Consider the following 20,313-nt stretch of genomic DNA (forward strand, 5'->3'; position numbering starts at 1 on the left):
AACAGTGTAAGCAAGCAATTCTTTTACTGGCAGGCTGCATTTTGCAGTTATAAAGAAAAGACCAATTGTTTTATTACTTATCTTGATAGGTAATCTTATAAGAGTTCTTAAAGGAATCATAAATCTAATTTTTTAAATATGAAAAAGAATCAGTCAGCTCTACTTTAAACCTTTAGGGTGCATACCCACTCAGCAATAGTTTTTTATATCAGGAGATTGAAGACAGAAATGGGTATAAGGAATTAGTTATCACCCTTGGTCATCAACCAATCCTAGCAAGAAAAGTATGTCAGCTAATGATAATCAGGCTGCATTGTTCTTGTTCCCTGACCTTAATGAGTTCTTCATTCAACTATGTGCCTTTCTAAAACATTTGATTGTCTTCTTGGGTTTTTCACCTCAAAGTTGTTTGACAAAAACATCTTAGTCTAACTCTAAGTTATTTTCAAAGCTTTGTTTCATCTGTGATACAGTGTGAAACCTGTGAACATATCTCCTGACATTAAAGTTAAAAGAATTCAAGCTAGTCGGGCTACTAGAACTCAATTGTTTTTCTGGTTCATTAACCTAAGCCACAGTCTATATGGCTCCTCAATAGAAACTCATGTGTTCCAGCTGTGTGACACTTCCTTGTTTTATTTTATCATCAAAACTCTATTTAAACTAACATTATTGTTATCAATTAGACAGTACAGCTTAAGAAGAAATCATCTTAATAATCCACAGGTAAAAATGCCCAGTTGGTTGGGATGTACTACATTACAGGCAGTGGGGATCTCCCCACACCCAGTCACACCATGCCAGATTCCAGAGAAAGATAGCGGCAGCAAACCTGTAAAGACACAGCAGAAGCAAAAAGACATTCCAGGGTCTGTGGTCTTGGGGCCTTGACTATTAGAGATTCACCCATTAAGGAGTTGCCCCCTGGTGGGTTGACACCTTGAACTTCAATTGCCACCTGCTGCTCCTCTGACATGGCCACTGGCAGGTATATGTATATGTATATGTATATGTATATGTATATGTATATGTATATGTATATGTATATGTATATGTATATGTATAAATACATATATACATACAACATGCTGAGTCCAATTCTGTTGCTGGTATGTACATGGTGTCAAGGCTGACCCCTCTGCCTTGGGCTAGAAATGGTTACATAAATAAGATCAGAACAATGGAAATATTAATGGACATAATAATATGAAAGGGGAAAAATTCTGAGCAGTTGCACCCCTAGGCAAAGAACTACAGGCAGCTAATGCCTACTAGGAGAAGGAGAAATAGCATTTCCCAAGGATGACCCTCATTATTGGATATCTTATTCTTAGTGGCCACAAAGAATGATATTGAACTTGAAAATAGATGTTTTGTAAGCTGGTTATTGATTTTCTCCAAGTTAATTTGTATTTCAAGTGTTACAAATATAAAAGTGGGGTGAATCTCCAATGTTTAGGTTAACCTTAGCTAGCCTATAAATTATGAAATATGGCTGAAGGCTACTCATACATAGCTCTTATTTATTCTGTTTTTTCAGCTTCCTAAATACCTTTATTAAGTTGTGAGCTTACTGAAGGCAATCTTCTATTAGACTCTCCATTATACATGTATGACAAAGATTAAAAATCAAGCTTTGTGGAATTAGGACATGTCCTTTGGGATAGAGCAGTCTTTTTACTCCATATTTTAAATTCTGAGTTTCTGATTTTCTTAAAAATCTTTATTTAATGCTTTTCTTTGTTCTTTGTTGGGTTTTGACTATTTAACTTCTAAAAGATCTTCACAAGTACAGCATCTACCTTTTAAAATTGCTTTATATATAAGTGTAACTCAAATTAGCTAGAGATATGAATTATAAGGACCCAGAGATTTCAATCCTGTTTCTAATTGAAAAAAAAATCCCCAAGTTTTCAAACCTTTGTTCTTGCTTCCATAAAGTCTTTCATGATTGCTGTGCCTATGTGATTCCATCCTTCTTCCTCTCTCTCTCTCTCTCTCTCTCTCTCTCTCTCTCTCTCTCTCTCTCTCTCTCTCTCTCCCTCTCTCTCTCTCTCATCTTCTTTGACTCTCCTGTGCATTCAGTAACGTGCTTTTCTTTCACATGGGACTCCCAATAGCAAGTAGCACATCTTATTCTTTGAAGTATCTAATTTATACTTGACACCACAAAATAGGCACTTAAGATTTATTGAGCTTTAAATACTCCCAAAAGGCATTGCTTGAATAAAACAACTATTAAGCAAAAATATCCCTTTAGTTATTTCCCACATTTCTCAATTTCAACAAGGCATAGTCTTGGGTAATAAGAAAAAGTTCCCAAGCCTTTCCCCCACACAGCCACTTGTAGTGTTTACATTAGGAAATGTGAGTGGCCCCAGCTTGTTTTTCTCACAAGGTCCAGCTGCTGAAACAGTCACTCCCCACTGGTCCAACTTGAGATAATAAACGTATTTCATCAGCCCACTTCACAGAACTCATTTAAATGTCCTCAGTTCATGAGGGGAAAAAAGCATCTGGTTCCTAAGGAGCATAATTCTGCACAGATGTGGTTAAGTGGGACAAATCCCTAATTGCATGCCAATATATGAAATGTTGATGAGAAAAGAGGGAAATAATTTCCCTAGAAGAGAAAACATCATCTTACTTTGATATTGTAGGTAAATAATAACATAAAGTTTGGCATCATACAACACAGGTGAAAAATTCTAGACTATTATTACTTAGCTACTTACTGCATCTAAGATGTCATAGAATAGAAGAAGCCATCATTATTTTATGTACTGCAAAGTACAGGGTAAAAAAATAATCAGCCAAATATCTCATGTTACCTAACAGTGTTAAGCCTATCACAATAGACGGATGTTAAAATGTAATAAAGTATCTTTTCTTAGAATCCCTGAAATATGGTATATGTCTTAACATCACTGAAGCTCTCTTTCTAGATCCAGTAAACATTTATTACAAAATGATATCTTTATAAATGTTAGTTTCTTGGTCATTCTTCCATTACCAATCTCAGTATTTATCCAGATGAGCCAAAAATCTGTTGTAAGAGAATGAGTGGATGTGGGGAGGTCAAGGGCATGGCACCAAAAGTATCCACTAAGAACAGACTGCAGAGTGGTTGTTTAGGTTGAACTGTAGACTGGAGGGCACAGGAAAAGCAGAGAACATACCTATAACTCATTTCTATCCCTTCATGACATATTTATCCACAGAGAAGGATGGGTATTGTAAAGCTAGTTCATCTATTTTACTTCTGAAAAGGTTGGAGTCTTTAGATTGATAAGTATATAATAACCAGCTGGATATGCATAGCATATCTGTCTCTTACATTTCTCATACAACCACCTGCCAATTGTGGAAATACTCTGCTCTGCTCTCTGCCAAGAATGAAAGGAGGTAGGCCTACAGATACTAAGTTACATTGTACAAACCATCATGTGACTGAGTAGGTGAATCTGTCTAAATCTCAGGTATACTCACGTGCTCAGTAGATACAAACTAGTTTACTTTATTATAATATCAGCTTTATTTTCATTAATGATGATGTTTCCATCTTTATTCTAAGTTACTTCATTCTTATCTCAATAAGACCAAAACTCAAGGAATAACGCTTTTACTTTTTAAATGCCTCAGGCAATCCTCTGTATGAGGACACACAACAATGATACACAACAATCTCTTCTAAATAGAATCAGAGGTTGAGTTCATCATGTAACCACCCCACTCTCAGTGTGTTTGAGACAGTCATAATTACAAACCCAGTCTGTTTCTGTGTGTATTTTATCTACAAGGGATATCTCCTTTCTTTTCTGTTTTTATACTCATCTGACTCTTCATCTCTGTGTCCATTCAGAATACTATCCAAAGATTTACCTACAAACTAGTATAGACTTAATTCTTTCACTTTCCTTTAGCCATAGGAACAAGCACTTCAGGCACTGATCCAAAGCTGGCAGAATATGCCGTTGTGGTCTATTATGATAGTGGTATCACCTAAAGACCCCAAAGAACCATCAGATTGGAAGTATAAGGGGCAATGAAAACACCATCTACTTTCTTGGCTACAATGTCAAAAGCCAACAAACTCAAACCAAAGCCAGCTGTGTATCGACGTCAAGAAGTGCATGTGAGGACAGCCAGAGGAGAAACTGGACTGGAAGAATTCTGCCTAACTCCATGCTTATCCTTTTTCTTCAGAACTATTTTCCCAGAATGTTCATTCTCACTTTCTTCACCAATTCTGACTTCATTTTCATCCCTAAACAGTCCATAGACTTGAATTACTTAGTATCATTTGTAATCATTTGATTTGGGGGAGACCTGTCCCTTTTTTACCCGCTAGGAAGCCAATGGGAGACAGTTGACCAAATTCACACTACTGTGGATATCAAGGATGCTGATTGCCAGAGAAGTCCTCCCCATTACAACCCTTAAGGTATATGATCCCAAAGTACACCCACACTGAACATTACACTGCCTCTATGCTTAGAAAACATTAGGAGTTCCACTCACAAAAACCAAAAGAACCATGGAACATGAACCTCCTTAAGAAGATACAATGTCATTAGGACTACTGAAATTGAAAGCAGAGGGAAGTCAAACTTTATGGGTGTAGCTTCTGACATTCCTAGGAGACATAATTGCACAATAAGCTGATCCTCTGGCTCTTACAATCTTTCTGCTCCCTCTTCATCAGTGATTCTTGAGCCTTAAGTGTGGGAGTTTTTAATGTAGATGTATCCATTGTGGTAGGGCTCCACAATTCTGCATTTTAAAATTGAAACTAGTTTTTTTTTTCATACAGTATGATCTGATTATGGTTTCCCCTCCCCCAATGTCTCCCATATTCTCCCCACCTCTCCTCCCATCCAAATCCACAGCCCCCCCCCTTTTCTCTCTCTCTCTCATTAGAAAACAGACATTTAGAAAATGATAATAAAATAAGATAAAATAGAAACAAACAAAACAGAATAGGACAAAACAAACAAACAGACAGACAGAAAACAAGCCAAAGAAAAAGATGCAGAGACACACATTTGCACACACAGAAATCCCATAAAAACACAAAATTGGAACAATTATACATATGCAAAAGACCTGCAAGTTAAAAAATAAAACACAATAAAAAAAATAGCAGTAGCTGATATTTTCGAAATATACATAAATGATTATACAAATAGTATGTTAAGAAAAAAAAAGTAAGCAAAGCGGGAAGCTCACTTTTATCCAATGACTGTTTCTTGAAGGAAGAGTATATCAACAGAGAAAGTATTCACTATGAAAGCTCAGAATTCAGTGTGGCATTGTTCATTGCTTTCATGCTTTTAGGGACATGTTATACAAGGCTGTAAGAACAGAACCTTAAGTCAGCCATTGTGGAATATCTTCATTGTGTCTTTGTCAGTCTTGGGAACCTCCATGGTTTTGGTATGCACCATCTATTCCACATACTAGTCCTTTTAGAGTTCCTTTCTAGCATGCTGACTCTGTGGTAACACAAACACTATTGAGAGGGTACTACATGTAAACATCAGATTGTTTTCTGAGGCCTGGATGTATTTTCCATACCAGTTTAGTAAAACCTACTGAGGCCACACAACAGTCATTAAGCTGCAGTGTGTTCCTCAGAACTCACTGGGCTTTATTTCCAGCAGAAGCATTTGCTGAGTGGACCTTCCCTTTCATTTCTTTTCAGAAGAGTCTGGCTTGGATAAATAACAAAGTTGTTGCATTTTTCTTTGTCAGACTCTAAAACTCTTGCAGAATCTTTGACTAAAACGAGCACCATATGTATTTAGAAGTAAATGGGAGCCGGGGAAGTACTAGTGACAGAATATAGTCTAGATAAGTGTTCTCGAAATGAGGACTGGGATCCCAGGAAATGCCAAGACATCGTCAGAACATCTCTGAGATGAAAATATTCTTATAACTCAATGATGCTGGTTCCCTGACTCACGACAAGAACTTTCCAGAGGTTCAATGTGTGAGGATGCCAGTGTCTTGAAAGCTAATAGAATGGTTGTTGAGATTTTAAATTTTCTCAGTCTTAATTTGCAATACAGGAAATATAAGTGCAGATAGCTCATGTTTTGAAAAGGGGTCTGTCTTCGTTAGGGTTTCTATTGCTGTGAAGAGACACCACAACCATGGCAACTCTTAAAAAGGAAAACATTTAATTGGGGGTGACTTACACTTTCAGAGGTTTAGTCCATTATTTTCATGGTGGGAAACTTGGTGGTCTGCTGACAGACATGATGCTGGAGAAGGAGCTGAGGGTTCTATATCTTGATCTGCAGACAACAGGAAGAGAACTGTGTGCCACGCTGAGCATAGCTTGAGCACAGGAGACCTCAAAGCTCACCCCCACACTGACACACTTCCTCTAACAAGGGCACATCTACTCCAACAAAGACACACCTCCTAGCAGTGTCGCTCCCTTTGGAGGGCATTTCCTTTCAAACCACCACAGGAACTTTAGGGGTCCTTGATTATTTTTAAAAGCTTAAAGTTAGTTTGAGTTGTTTTTTTTTTTTAAAAAAAAAAAAGCTTGAAAGTGGCTGTTTTTGCAAAGTTGTCCAATCAAGTTAACTGCAGTGGCAGATGAGCTCAACAAATCCTCACTCTCAGACAGTAGCCATAGAACACTTCGCTGCTGAGTCCCTAAGGTGTGACGAGTACAGTTCAAGAACAGAGGCTTCCATTGTTGTTTGATTTAAACATACGGATAAAGAGCCGCTGTGGGTTGTGTGGGTCACATTGGCCAACGCAGACCAGAAGTGCGAGAGCTCACTCATGTCTGTGTATTCTCTTCTATTTGCACCAGCTTCTTCACTGTCACACGGAGACTTTTCTTTGAATAGTTAAACTCTTGGCTGAGTTTTTGTGGTGTATGAGGGAGATATTTCACCACAAACACGCAGTGAGAAAATTATGTGTATTTCTGAAACAAGACTGTGTTCTAGCTCAAATTCTTGGCTCAAAAAACGAAAAACAGAAAGAAATAATAAAGCTTGTGGTTGCTACCCTGGGAATTAAAGAATTCAAAAGTCTTGTTCTTCATGTTTAATTGACACAGACATTTAGAAATTGTTTTAAAATTATAAGCAGTGGCGTCGGCTTTGTCTCTGCAGCACTTATTCAGAGGCAGTTATATTAGATGTGCTTTCCTTAAATTTGCCTGCCTGGCTGTTGATACCTGGGTCTCAGTAGAAATTTTGGATTTCTTAGTGAGTTGAACTGTATGGATATAATGACCTGCTTTTTGCTAACTATATACATTAGTTTGTTTCTCTCTGTTGATGTGTTAAAACAGTAACCCAAAGCATCTTGGGTGGGGAGAGGATTTTATTTAGCTAACATTTACACATCACAGTACATCATTAAGGGAAAGCAGGGCAGGAACTCAAAGAAAGGAGTTGGAGGCGGGAACTGAAGCACAACCAGAGAAATACTTCTTACAGTTTTGCTCTTTGTGGCTTGTTCAGCTAGCTTTCTTATACAATTCAGGCCCACTTGGCCAGGAGTGGTACTACCCACAGTGGGCTGGGCCCTCATACATCAATTATTAATCAAGAAAATGCTCCTACAAACATGCTTACAGGCCAATTTGATGGAGGCAATTTCTTAATTGAGGTTTTCTTTTCCCAATTAATTGAGGTTCTCTTTTCTTTTTTGACTTTAGTTTATATCAAATTGATAAAAACTTAGCCAGAAGAGATAGTGGAGTCTTGACTTGAAACTTTAAGCTTTCATTTTTTTGACCCTCTTGAGTTACTGCACTTCTCTGAATTTTTGTTTCCCCAGTAAAATTGTCTAATGACAGTGACTCCACTACGTATTGATGATATGATATGCGTTCTCTCTTGGATTAGCTTCATGTCACAGATTTACCTCAATTCTGGCATTTCAGCTTCTCAAGGACTCCATTGCATGTCAGACTTCAAACACTGGCCTCCCAGAGCTTTATTTTAGAGCATCTGGCCTACGAAACATCGCCTGGCCTCATCACCTTTTTTCTTGAACCTTGGAACTTCGATTCAAGTCTCCATGACCCTCTGCATGTTTACATGAACAACATTGAGTTCTACTGCTGTGCTGGTGAGATGTAACTCACCTCCTTGGGCCACTGCTGACAGTTGCAGTGACCCCTCGATATGCTTACAGCTGAACCAAGGTTAACATTTCCCTAGGTGGCTGGAAACTGTAGGATCTATCTTTTCTGCCAATCACCTTTCAAACAAATGCTTATCAAATGTTTTTTTTCAGTTTTGCATCCTGTAACTTCCAGTGAGTGAGAATAGTAGGTGCCTTTCCTATTGTGCTGGTGGTAAGGGGGAAGTGTAAGGAATTTTGTACAACAGTGTGAATTTCTTCTAGCTTTAAGTTCACTTGTGTTCCTTTCCTTACAGAACTGCACAGGTTTTTAAATAAACCTTTATGTTCCACTTCTTACCATCTTTTGCTGGATAGCTAGCTAAAGGCAGTGAGCAACACCCATGCCATGGCCTCACTGCCCTACAATTTACTCCACAAAGTTTGTCCATTAGTTTTTAATTCAGTTTTGTCCAGATGTTTGGAAACTGGCAGAAAATAGCCAGACTGTTTTCCAGAACATAAAATTAATGGTCCAATGTCCAGTTCCAGAGAGTCCTTGTTCCCTGCTTGAACCTCATGAGCCAAACTTACTGTTGGTATTTTTATTAGCCTTTTGGTCTTCTGGACTCCTATCACATTTGAAGGCTTCATCTAGCCTTCAACTCCAAACTTTTAGACATCCTTTTCATAAACCAATTGGAAATCCCAATGAACTACATGGCAGTGAACATCCCAATGAACTTACATAGTTCTATCGTGAAAACAACCCCACTCCTGGTATGAGTAGGTTGTTACTTCTTTTGTTGCTATAACTAAATATCTGATGAAGAACAATTTATTTGGGTTCACATTTTAAAGGAGTGGAATCCATCATGGAGGAAGGTGTGGTAGCTAGGACCAGCTTTGGCCATGGTAGCAGGCCCTGGTGGTAGAACCTTATTGCACATTTTCCTGGCATTTCTGGAGATCAAGGTGTAAACAGCTTGATCCAGAAGCAGGGCCAATCTGAAATCCTCATGGCCTCCCTTCCACCAAGCCACCTCTTCCAGGTGGGACTCAACTCCTAAAGTTTCCACAACTTCTCAAAGTAGCACGATCTGCTGGAGACCAAGTTTCCAAACACAGGAGTCTGTGGGAGACACTTTCCACAAAAAACCCAACAGCTGTTAAAAATCAGAGAAGAATCTTCTGTGTGAAAGGTCCTGAAGAGTTGGACATGATTGGCTCATTTCAGGCCAGCCAACGTCTGAACGATAAAGTCAATAGGAAAAGTGAAAACAGATGTTAAAAGAGACACATTAAAAAGAATCTATAATACACGAAGGAAGGTATCTTTGAATTTGCTTCATAACAAATGGGAAATTACTGAAGGTCCTTGAGAGAGGTATGCACACAGCTGGCTCTGAATTTTATGGCAAACTCTGGTACTTGCATGGGTGGCACGAGGCAGCTGGATCCAGGGAGTTCGAATGCACAGCCTCTGAAAAGATTCCTTTGACTTGGACAGCATTGTGGCAATGAGCAAATGATTTACCACCCTTATTCTTCCATCGATAACATAACATCATAGTGAAAAGTATTTCAGAAGTTTACTTGCTGGTGGAATGCCATCTAAGCTAAAGATTTAGAACAATAGATAATATTTTCCAAGTATAGACAAGCTGTTACACAAAAACACATATTCTAGGAAAGAAATGTAAGCAAAGTGGGAAGTAAGTGCTTATTTTGAGCTGGGAATAATGACACGTGTCTGTCATGCCAGCACTCAGGAGACTGAGGCAGGAGAATCATAAATACGACACCAGCTTGGCTGTGTAGTAAGATCCTTCCTTCTTAAAGAAAGAAGAGAGAAAGTTCTAGTTTTTGGTAGGCTGCAGAAGGTTCAGAAAGGGGTCTAAAAAGACTCTGGTTGTAGCCCCAGTACCAGCTTTAGGGACTTGTTAATGAATCTCTCTAGGCTTCTTTTTCCTTCTCAGTAAATTAGAAGCAACAACAATCCCTATTTCTTGGAGTATCACATGTAACGTGCTCGTCCAAGAGTCTGGCATCTAGTGACTGCTTACAAAAGGCAGTTTTCACTATTAGAAATGATTCCTTCAAGGAGTTTGTAATCTCATAGCTCTTTACCTCAATAATTCCGGGCTTTAAAGTACAACTCAAAAGATGCAAAGAGCAAAAACTTTGCAATCAAGTAAAACTGAAATGAATCTCTAAAAAATGTAAATTTTGTGATTTTTTTTCAGATTAGCCCTGCTTCATTCTGAGACAATGCTTTCATTTCAAAAGGTAGATTTGATGATCCCATGCAATAATTTATATGAAGTGATGCACAGTAAGAATATGGAAGCTGTATTCAGTAATTCCTTTTTTTTTTTTCAACTTTCCTCTCACAACTACTCTGATATACAAAAAGTCATACAAGATAGCCTGGATATGCACAGCCTAACCAAGATTGATGAGGCTCCCATTTTCTTGAAAATAGAAGGATAAGCAGTCCTTTAAATAGAGAGCTGTGAGTTCAGACTGAAAAAAAAATCACAAAAGCAAATGGACACCTTCAGTTTCTGGACCTCTTGTTATCTGAAGCACATTGATGGCCACAGACTATTAGGGAATGTACAAGCCATCGTGAAACATTTTCAACTCGTTAAAACATGGAAAGGTAAAATAAGAGGAGAGGACCAAGGACTGGAGGGCACATCGATGTTGAAAACACAGGGGTGATTTTAGTTTGAGCAGAGGACAGTATGTACATCAATTAACTTTTACATCAGAAAATGAAATTAAGTTATCCAAGTGAATACGCTTTTATCAAATTTTGGATTATTTAGGATAGCTAGATAGTGGTTAGGGACTCTGATTTAAGCAAAGTGGTTGTTGACTTAAAACCCTGGCTCCACTATTGTGAGCTCTATAGCCTTAGGTAAGTTGTTCGAAATGTATGAATCACCATTTCCTCAACAGTTACTAAGTTATTACATTAATGAAATGATTAAATGCCTTTATCATTCATGCAAGGCAAATAAAATAGATTCCTGATAGATAGGAAGCATAAAATTTACTAGCTATTGTAACTGTGATTTATGCTTTTAGCTGAATCAACACAACTCAAAACAAGGAAAGCAAAGGTGGCTGGCTGTCAAGGTGAGGCAGATCGGCCACCTGTCAGCATGTATGGTTTACTTCCTCAGAGTTACCAGGCTATTAATTGTCTGGTGTTAACTTTCCCAAGGGCAATTTTCCGATGAGATCTCTTCTGGTATTTTTTTCCAGTTTCTTAAATTTTGACTTTCCTCAATTCTATAGGCACACACACACACACACACACACACACACACACACACACACACACACTTTCTTTTCCTTGGGAAACTGCTCTTATGAACTCTTATTCTCAAGTACCTGCAGGCATGGCATTGCTCATAGCTCTTTCTTCATTTCTACTCTTCAGTGTGCATTCTTCTTCCTACACCAATAGAGATAATAACCATGGGAAGGGCAAGTTCATTTTCTTCTAGCTCTGTGCTCTTTTGTTCTCCTGCACTTAGCATTCACCAAGAATTTATTTTGTGCCTCTTGCTGTGCTGGGTACAATGAGTCTATGGTTGTAAAATACATGACATAGTAAAAACAAACAACAAACAAAAACAGTTTTTAATTTATCAAAAAAAACAAATCCTATAAAATTCTATATGAACACAAATAGTTTGCTTAGCAGACTTTAGTATGGTTTCTGAACCAATCCTTGCATGTTCTTAAAAAAAAATCTAATGTTAGCAAAATTAAAAATAACTCAATAAAACAACACATTAAGTCAGCTTAGCATAAAGCTCCTCATCCTCTTTCGGGATATGTGACATCTAACCAGGTTCTTCAGGCCTTTAGATTCCCATGTGATGTTTGATTTCCCTGGCTTCATCAAGAGTCCAGTTAGGTCAGCTGGACCAGTATCCTCCTTCTCTTAGATGCTTCTGTGGTGATTTTCCAGCCACTGGTGATCAGTTTGCTCTCACTTGTATATGCTGCATTTGGAGCTGAGCCCGACTACTCTCCCCACATATAAAATCCCACTGCCACAGTCCTTTTTAAAGTATTTTATTTATTCTTTTTTTTTAAATTTATTTTGCAATACAGTTCAGTTCTATATATCAGCCATGGATTCCCTTGTTCTCCCCCCTCCCGTCCCCCTCACCTTCCCCCAGCCCACCCTCCATTCCCACCTCCTTCAGGGCAAAGCCTCCTGGTAGACTCAGTCCAGGCAGGTCCAGTCCCCTCCTCCCAGGCCAAGCCAAGCGACCCTGCATAGGCCCCAGGTTTCAAGCAGCCAACTCATGCAATGAGCACAGGACCCGGTCCCACTGCCTGGATGCCTCCCAAACAGATCAAGCCAATCAACTGTCTCACCCATTCAGAGGGCCCGATCCAGTTGGGGACCCCTCAGCCATTGGTTCATAGTTCATGTGTTTCCATTCGTTTGGCTATTTGTCCCTGTGCTTTATCCAACCTTGGTCTCAACAATTCTCGCTCATATAAACCCTCCTCATTCTCGCTAATTGGACTCCCAGAGATCCACCCGGGGCCAAGCCGTGGATCTCTGCATCCAGTTCCCTCAGTCGTTGGATGGGGTTTCTAGCATGACAATTAGGGTGTTTGGCCATCCCATCACCAGAGTAGGTCAGTTCGGGCTGTCTCTCGACCATTGCCAGCAGTCTGTTGTGGGGATATCTTTGTGGATTTCTGTGGGCCTCTCTAGCACTTTGCTTCTTTGAGAAGTTCATATATGTATAAAATGTATTTGGGTCATATCCACCCTCCATTCCCCACTTCCAACCCCTTGTGGACATCTCTAATATCCACCTCCAACCTCATCTCTTCCTTCTCTCTCTCCTCCTTCTCTTCTTCTAAATAACATACTGAATCCCGTGAGTGTTAATGAAGTAAGACCTTTGAGGTGAGGGTAACACCAGGATCCCAAACCTTGAAGAAAAATGACTCTTCCTCTCCTGGAAGCTACCAACTGCCAGTAGCTCCCCAAATAGGGGTGAGGCTTCACGAGCCCTTTCCCCATCTGTGCTGGAACTGGCTTGATCTTGTGCGGACAGCCTCAGCTACCCTGAGTTCCTGACTGCAGCAGCTCTGTCACGGCCTGTTTCACAGCAATCTTCCCAACCTCTGACTTTTGTACTCCTTTTATTGTCTCTTCCTCAATGTTACCTGGGCCTTGAGGTGCAGGGTGACGAATATCGGTGATCCTGAATATTATTAACCCTGAAGTATTTAATCCATACCATTGAATATTTTTTCTTTAACCGTATACGTGAAACAAATGGCAAACATCCCAGGAAATTATAAGAAGGAAAACATTGGGTTAAAAAACAGCATATGGCTCTTTTAAAAGAATCAGAATAGACATGTTTTGCCTTCTGGGAAAGAGCAGTCACTGAATCTGGGAAAGTGGGGGAGGTAGTTAAGAAATGTTTCTTCTGGTCTGATGAGTGGGCTGGCAGCACTGGAGTTGGAGCATCGCTTCTTGATCTATTGCAATCCTTTCTTGCTGCACAGTGCATCTTTCTTTTATAAAGACAAGATAAATAGCACTTAGTGTATGCAAATCTTTGCAAACTGTGACTCAATTCATAGACGAACTGAAGTCCAGAGTGCTAGAATACAATAGCAAATACAGTTTACAGCATATCTCGGGAAGAAAGGACATTTACCTGCTTTGTTCAATGCTGACATTCTTTCTAAGGTGGATATTATCTTCATTTTAAGATGTGTACAGTAAAATGAGTGGAAATTAAGAAACTTTTCTGGGTCCATTAATTAAGCTGATAACTAGTAGTAGTACTACCACCATGTTTTAGCACCTAAGCCAATGTTGAAGTATGTGTGTGTGTATGTGTGTGTGTGTGTGTGTGTGTGTGTGTGTGTGTGTGTGTGTGTGAGAGAGAGAGAGAGAGAGAGAGAGAGAGAGAGAGAGAGAGAGAGAGAGAGAGAGAGAGAGAGTTAGGATACTGGTTTTCTTTATGAAGGAATTCCACCTTTCACAATAATAGTTTTATTGAGAAAGAATGGCCTAGATAGTAACAACAACTAATTTGGGAATAAACTTTTAGAATGTACTGTTATAAGTTGCAAAAAGTTGATGCCATAACATAGCAAGCATGAATCTACCATCTATTATTTTACCATATTATTTCCATGCCATGTAAAAAGGATGGGTTTCCTATTCACTCTGTTTTTCCACGCCCTAATCTAATAGTTCTTCCCAATCTGTTAAGGTAGATCTATTTTCCTCTTTGACAAAAGAATCAAATTGTTATTGTAGGCATTTAAGACTTGTTTCTCTCAATGATAACGTGTAGGTGGGGCCTGAAGTGGAGGCAGGTAGGGTAGAGGAAGTACATGGAAGCTGCCACCCTCACGCACACCTTGTTGCTCACCAATTGTGTAGCACGAACTGTTAGAAGGTCTTATCAATGAGAACAAACTGGAGCCAGGTATTGGGGTGAAATGCTGGAAGATCAGAGAACCAGAACAAGCCACAACCACCTCACCTCGCCAATTCCTCAGCTGATCCTGTCTCCTCAGACTGGAAGCCTCTGAGTCCTCATCCAGAATGAATCTCAGCTGAACTGCTGTTAAAAGCCTAAAAGCTTAACCAGGTCTAGTTCCTGGTCCTCATGCCTTATATACCTTTCTGCTTCCTGCCATCACTTCCTGGGATTAAAGGTGTGAGTCACCATGCCTGGCTGTTTCCAGTGTGGCTTTAAACTCACCGAGATCCAGATGGATCTCTGCCTCCCAAGTGATAGGATTGAAGGTGTGTGTGCCACCATTTTCTGGCCTCTATGTTTATCTAGTGGCTGTTCTGTTCTCTGACCCCAGGTAAGTTTATTAGGATGCACAATATATCGGGGGACACAATATATCACCACACAATTACATGTTAAAAATCACTCTAGTGAGACTGGTGAGCGAAGCTGGGACAGGGTTCTTCTTCAACAACAAGGAAGCCTACTCCGAGAGAGAGACTGATTCTTCTGCATTACTATCCAATTGTGAACAACAACAAAAAAGTTTGCTTTGTGGAAAAGGAAAAAAAATACTCCCTTTAGGCAATGGATTGAGGATGATTTTGATTTATAAATGACAAGATGGGTGGGGTAGTGGTTCAGAAATCCTATGGTGTGTATATAATGAAGAAGAGTAGACTTTGTGGCATGGCTGCCTCCTTTGAGGAGGAGGTCGTCATGAAGGGAACAAAGTGGTGGAGGAAGGTTCTCCACAAAGAGAACAGATATTTATCTCTGGATTTTTATAGGCCTTAATGAAAATTATCAAAATAAAAACCAATAGTAACGTGTTACTTTGGGTAAGCTTTACAAGGCATTACATTCTGAAGAACTTTCTGCTGCAGTGTGCCCACACATTGCTCCATTTTGCATTCCTGTCTTTCTTACCTAAGTTTTGCTTATCACGTTTTTGGTTCTAGACAATCAGGCCATGCTGTGGGATGGTCTGTATGTCAAGTTGCTCTGATTGGTCAATAAATAAAACACTGATTGGCCAGTGGCCAGGCAGGAAGTATAGGCAGGACTAACAGAGAGAAGAAAAGAAAGAACAGGAAGGCAGGAGGACTCACTGCCAGCCGCCACCATGACAAGCAGAATGTGAAGATGCCGGTAAGCCACAAGCCACGTGGCAAGGTATAGATTTATAGAAATGGATTAATTTAAGATATATGAACAGTTAGCAAGATTCCTGCCATGGCCATACAGTTTGTAAGCAATATAAGTCTCTGTGTTTACTTGATTGGGTCTGAGCGGCTGTGGGACTGGCGGGTGACAGAGATTTGTCCTGACTGTGGACAAGGCAGGAAAACTCTAGCTACAAGGCCACATTTGTCTTGTCCAAGCTCGAATGTTCTAAACTCTTGGCTGGTGGTTCCTTAAATACCCCAGTTGCTTCTCTGTTGCATTTCCTGGCTATTATGTGCTCTAGCCAGGATTCCTTTGTGCTAATTAATTTCACTAATTAGTAAAGACAAAATTTAAAAGTGTTTCGCAGAAGATTATGTTCAGTTTCCTGTGATTCCAAAAATCTGTCAACATGTGCTTAACAGAATGAGTTTGTACTCTTCTTTTCATGAGAAACAAATAATCAAAGAGATAATATGTCATCTGTTGATACTTTCATAGGGTTTTGGCCTCAGTTAAGGCCTCCACTAGACAGCCAACATCTTAAAATTATTTTGGATGTTATTATTTTGGATGTTATGTGCTAGTATGTAACAATTCTTTTTGTGCTTAAAAAATATTTTGTGAACACTAACACTGAAGCACACAACCGAAAAATAGGAAGCTGAATGGGGGCTTTCATTCCTCCTCTGCAAATAGAGACCTTGACCTGGATGGATTCATTTATAACTTACATACTTTCCTTGTAGCACTTGCTATTGAGAACTAGAAGTTAGAGTGATACGTGTGTATAATATAATATTATGTTATTATATATATGTATATATGATTCTTATATATTAGATTCTTGTCCATTTGTCCTGACCTGATTTTACTGCCCTGGGTTCTTACTTCCATAGGGCCAATGCTCATGTTCCCCTAGACAGCACACTGTCATGGGCAGTGCAGCTGGCATTTGCTGGACTTCTGAAGACTCCCCTAGCATCTTTGCAGAATCCTGAGCTTTTTCTAGTCTTTGTTGAAAAGTCAACACTTATTTGCCAGGCAATTAACTTTTGTGAATTTATCTTTATTTTTCAAAATGGATGTAGCAACCAAATCTGCAGCTGAAAAGTGCATGTTTTTTCTTCATTATGAGCTTAGTAAGTAAGTGCTGAGAGCTACAATCAGTGGTAAAATGAGAAGAATTCCAATCTCCTTTATCTCCAGGATGTTATCTCTAAGAATTCTTCTCAGGTCATGCCTTTGGGGCAATTTTGCTGCCTGGATTTCCCTTATTCCTCCTGCCTAGATAACATTACATAACAATTCAAAGAAAAAGCCTACAAAAAGAGCCCATCCTTGGGGAAGCAGGGGCCTGGGAATTGAAGACACAGAAGAATATAAAACTGAACTCAAATGTGGGATCTGTTTGGCTCAAGAAAGACACCATATACATTGATCACAGAACATGGAGAAATCAAAACAGGTACTTGAAGTGTGATCCTAATTAGTCTTATTAAATAAAAACCCAGAGTCAGATATTAGGGTGAAAGCTGAAAGCTCAGAGAAGCAGAGCAGCAACCATGAACTAATGACTTATTACCTCACCATATCCTCAGATCAAAAGGGGTGCCCAGATCCTGTCTCTGCCTGCCTTCTATTCCTGTCTCCACCTCCCTAATGCTGGGATTAAAGGTGTGCAGCACCACCACCCAGTTCTGTTTCTCTTTAGACTGGTTCAATTTCATGTAGCCCAGGGTGGCCTTGAACTCCTGATTTTCCTGCTTCCTCCTCCCAAGTGCTGGCAATAAAGGTTTGTGCCACCACTGCCTGCCCTCTATAGTTAACTAGCAGTTAGTTCCACCCTCTGATCTCCAGGCAAGCTTTATTTGTCAGAACACAAATAAAATATCACACAACAGGTACTGATCAGGAAGTTTACTCCCTGCTGGCTAGCTCTTATAATATTAGAAGTTGGTATGCAAGCTTCTGGGAACAGAAAAGTAATCAGTAGTCTTATACAGCTAAGAGCTCTGTAAACTGCAATAATGACCGCTATGGCAAGATATGCTTATGAGGACAACAGTGGCATAAACGTTATAGGGCTAACTACCTGCTTTCTCATTAAACTTCCAAGTCTGTGCCATAGTAAGAAACACATGCCTGGTGCTGTAAATCTTGCCCCATACCCAGGGTTTGGGAGCTCATAGGTCTGAGGAATAATCCTATGCCTACTGTGATTCAAATTTCCCTCCAAATTCATATTCCTATACCCATAAGAAGTTTCTTTGTGCAGTGGGTGATGGTTAGTATAGGAACTCACAATTGGTCCAAGTACAGAGATAAAGTGTCAGTGAAGTATCTAGTCACAAATTGACATCTATATCATACACACTTCCAGACTCAGGGACCGTTGTAGAAGAAGGATCAGAAAGTGTATGAAAGTCAGAGGTCTGAGGGATGTCTGCAAAACAGTTTTTTTTCTGGCTCTGACGGGACTTCTGCATTTGTAAACTCAGAGCCACTGTGGTTGTGGTTGTGTGGTTTCCTGTACAAGATCTTCACAGGATCAAGCCAGTCAACATTCTAGCATGGAGGGAGAAGGAGCTCATAAGCCCCCACTCTAACTGAGGAGCTGTGGATAGTTGATGACTTCTGGGGGAGGGAGAGTCAGTTTTCTTTAAGAGTGTGTGATCTTTTGTAAGTCAACCATACACCAGTGGATGATCCCAGACACATGAGTATCTGGACAGCACAAATTTGATTATATTTTTTCTTTTATGACATGATGTGCAGCATAAGGAGGTGGGGATTTGCTGTGGGATGGTCTGTATGTCAAATGTGCTGCTGATTGGTCAATAAATAAAACACTGATTGGCCAGTAGCCAGACAGGAAGTATAGGCGGGACTAACAGAGAGGAGAATTGAGAGAACAGGAAGGCAGAGGAAGACACTGCCAGCCGCTCCCATGACAAGCAGCATGTGAAGATGCCGGTAAGTTACAAGCCATGTGACAAGGTATAGATTTATAGAAATGGATTAATTTAAGATATAAGAATAGTTAGCAAGAAGCCTGCCATGGCCATACAGTTTATAAGCAATATAAGTCTCTGTGTTTACTTGGTTGGGTCTGAGCGGCTGTGGGACTGGCAGATGACAGAGATTTGTCCTGACTGTGGGCCTCGCAGGAAAACTCTAGTTACAGGTACTGATCTGGAAGAAGTTAGGTAGAGAAGTGAGGGGTGAATATTATCAAATTACATATGAAATTCTCAAAGAATTGATCAAATATTCTTTTTAAAAAGAGAAAGAAAAAGATAGGAGGCTAGTCAACAAGAGGAGAAACTGTGAAAACAAAGGATGGAATTGGAACCAGGAGGAAAACTCCATTGTATAACAAGAGGTCAAGGAGAAATCAAAAGCCCAAAAGAGTGACTAGAAACATTAAAGAATACCACAATTATCTGGTCAGGGTAAGCGCTGTCCAGACAAAACTATACCAGAATGTGCTAAAGAACACAATGCCTGAGCTGAAGAGTGAAACAGTTGTCTCTGGGGAAAACATTGCAAAACGCACAAGTGATGCGTCAGCTCGTTACACTAGTGCCCATTGGCCTCTGTCTGGAAAGCCACCTACTCTCCTGGGTCTACCAAGCCTGTAGGCTGCCAGACGGCTGTGGATGCAGCCCGATACATTTGTACATGAGAACTGGCACTGCACAGGGTCAAAGGTGGGCATTCTTATAAGTGATTGCAAACAGAGTTTTTCTGGGAGTAAAAATCATTTGGAAAGAATAGGTAAGGTATCATTAGAAAGAGAAACTATAAAGCCTCACAGATGTTCTACATACATTTTTATGCAATAATGTTTCAGTTTGAAAATAAATCCTATCTTTGGCCTAGAAATTATACTTCTAGGAATATATCCTAGAGGATAAGCTTAAACAACTGCACAAAAGACTTTACACACAAAGACATTTGGTGTTTTAGTCACTGTTCTATTGATATGAAGAGACACCATGACCAAGGCAACTCTTATAAAAGACAGCATTTAATTGAGGGCTTGCTTACAGTTTTAGAGTTTTTTAGTCCATTACCATCATGGCAGGGAACATGGTGGTATGCAGGCAGGTTCTGGAGCAGTAGCTGAGAGCTACATCATGGTCCATTGAGAAACTGGGCCTCCTATGGGCTTTTAAAGTCCACCCCCCAGTGACACACTTCCTCCAACAAGGCCACACCTCCAAACTCTTTCAAATGCCACTCCCTGATGACTAAGTACTCAGATATATGAGCCTATGTGGGCCATTTAATCAAACTACCATACAGTAGTGTAGTGTTTTTCTCTTTTAAAAAAAATCAAGTAATTTAAAACTCTTAGCAACCCCCAAATAATTAAAGATAACATTATAGTAAAGTCAAAATAATTGACAAACGATTTTAATTTTTTTTGTATTTTAAATTGTGTATGAAACAGCAAGTGATAAACATGGACGCTGGAGCTGATATAATATCCTTTGTGTGAATA

The sequence above is a fragment of the Peromyscus californicus genome, unplaced genomic scaffold (assembly GCF_007827085.1).
Source record: "Peromyscus californicus insignis strain IS unplaced genomic scaffold, ASM782708v3 Scaffold_13__1_contigs__length_99412109, whole genome shotgun sequence".
Lineage (NCBI taxonomy): Eukaryota > Metazoa > Chordata > Mammalia > Rodentia > Cricetidae > Peromyscus > Peromyscus californicus.